Genomic DNA, 2,941 nt, shown 5'->3' with positions numbered 1-2,941 from the left:
TGCTTCTAGCTTGGACTGGATCTTCCTCTTCATGTCTTGATGCCTTGAGATTCCGGCATGGACTAGCTTTTTACTTATTTTAGTTTCTTAGATACTCTTAGATTAGTAATTTGAGGATAGATGTTCTTGTGGTGATGACTTCCAGGTTTTGGGAATAAATAGTATTGAGTTTTTATAAGTTATTTAATCGATTTTCATTAATGAGTTTTAAGTCTTCCGCATTATATTTTGTTATTTATGGCTGAAATGTTGGGGATTAGATTGGTTGGTTCGCTCACATAGTAGGATAAGTGTGGGTGCCAGTCGCGGCCCGTTTTGGGTCGTGACATGAAGACTTGACACTATCGGAGTAGATAAGATTTCATATCTTTCCTTCAGCATTTTTTTTCTTTATGTAATAGCTGGAGCTACGAACTTGAATCTTGACAAAACCTCACTCGACTACCTAACTCATTGGAACTATGCCTGACTCCTTATCATCAACTTAGGATATGTAGTTTTTCAAAAGTTAGGACATAGTCAAACCTCTTCTTTATTATAAATTTTTCACATTTTTGGCATAAATATTTCTGTAAAACATTAGTCACATTGTTCACGTCTTTGCATAAAAACTCTTCATGTTTTCAAGCAAAGAGGGGCATACTGTGAACACCTATTTTTTTTACCAAAACATAATATATTTTACACCAATTTAAAAAGGGTTATATTTAAAATAAAATAAAATATAATACTAATAATAAATTGTAAATTAATAAAAATTATAAGATCAATTATAGTTTAATAATAATAAAAGAATTGATAAATAGAAGTTGAGAATTTAAGTTATTTGTGAATTATATCTAGTCTAAAAATAATAATAATATAGAAAATATTATGAAAAGTATAGAAACAGAAAAGAAAAAAGGAGTCCTGATAATTTCAAATTTGTTTTACCTTATCCTAATAACTCCCAACTTCCTAACTTATTTTCCTAAAAAAATCTCATCCCATCTATTTATTTTTATTTTTTTTACTTCTTTTGCACGATTTTTTTTAAGTTTACACGATTTTTTTCATTTATTTTTGTTTTGTTAATTTGCTATTATTATTAATTATTTATTTTATATCCTTTAAACCCAATTTTCTCAACTAATTTTGAAATTTAATCCTAATCCTACTACACTATGTTCCTTTAAATTAGCACCAGATTCTCACCCAAAAAATATTATATAACCCCACGTTCAGTTGAAAAAAATATATACAGAGAGATATAGAGATATACAGAAACAGATTGAAATATAGAGAGAAAAAAAAAAGCTAAAACAAAAGCAAAGAGAAAAAAAAGTGAAATTTTCTTTTGAGAATTAGGAGAGGGTTAGAGGTTTTGACCGTGATACCAAATTTGGTGGATAACAACATGTTTTTGTGGTATCTATTTTTGCAGCGAGGTAACTATAAATTCTCGCGTGATTTAAATAATATTACTTGTATGAAAATTTGATTTCAATAGTGTGAAATTCTTCAAATCGCATGTATTACATTTATTATTATTACGTCATTATTATTATTATTATTATTATATTTTTAGACACACTTTGTAACTTATATCTTTCATGATATTGAATTGTTAAATTTGAATAGATTTGTATATCTTTCTGTATAGTTTTTCACTTTAGAAGATTTAATTAAATTTATTGTAGACTTGTTAGATTAGGACATGAAAATAATTAATAAATGATTTAAAAAAATATTTAAGTAAAACTGTTAATTAAAAGGAGAAATAATTTCATCTAGAGATTCATGATAAAGTAGTGATTATTATTATTATTATTGTTATTATTATTATTATTAATCATAATAATAATAATATTAATAATAATAAACTAATAATTATAATAAAAAAAGTTTGAAAAATTATATAAAGAGAACAAGAGAATTAAAAATTAAAAAAATAAAAAGAAGAAAGCATAAAAAATAACTAAAAATTAATCTAAAAAAACATAACAGTCTTTTTTTTCAACAGAAACAAAAAAAATCAAATAGAAATAAAAATCAGAGAAAACGTAAAAAGAAAAAAAGAGAGTTAAAAACATAAAAAAAGAGAGTAAAAAATTAAAAAATAAAAGATAAAAACAAAAAAGAAAAGAGGATGTAGCACAAAATTTATTTTATTAAAGTAAGGAACGTAAAAAAATTTAAATAAAAGGTAAAAGATAACAAACGTAAAGAAAAAAAATTTGATCAAAAAATAATAATTATTTTTTCTAAAAAAAGAAACAGAATGTTAAAAAAATTATTACATGCATTCAAAAAAAAAGTTCAAATCTTTCTTAAAAAATAAATATAATCCTAATCTATTTTAGAATTTTTGTGATTTTAAAACTAATTTCAAATCTCATAAAATTTCATCTTTCTATTTTAAATTAAAAAAATAAATAGAAATCCTAAATTAACTTGAACTCTAAATTATTTTTCCTAACTATAAAATTCCTATATAAATTAAACCCCATCAATAACATAAAAAATATACAAAAAATGTAAAAGCAAAATAAATAAATAAATAAAATATATAGTAAATAATAAATAAATAAATAAATATGTGTGTTTCAAATTTGAATTAATGGACACACACCAAAAATAATAAAACAATTTTCAATAGATTTAAAATAAATAATACAACTTTAATAGGTCTGAAATAAATGAGAGAATAAAGTTTAAAACAATTTATTATTAAGTTAAATAATATAATATCCAAAATTATGTCAAGTCATACCAAAGTTAATAAAGCGACTGTGCTAGAACCACATGACTCGAGGGGTGCTTAATACCTTTCCCTCGGTCAACAGAATTTCTTACATGGATTTGTAGTTCGCAAACCAATAAAAAATCGAGTCAAATTTTGTAACGACCTGTTTAGTCGTTTTGAGCAGTAGAGTTTATTCTAGCAATAACTGTCTGGATC

This window comes from Solanum pennellii, chromosome 5, assembly GCF_001406875.1.
Source record: "Solanum pennellii chromosome 5, SPENNV200".
Lineage (NCBI taxonomy): Eukaryota > Viridiplantae > Streptophyta > Magnoliopsida > Solanales > Solanaceae > Solanum > Solanum pennellii.
The sequence above is the reverse complement of the archived record's forward strand: the minus strand, read 5'-3'. Positions refer to the sequence as shown.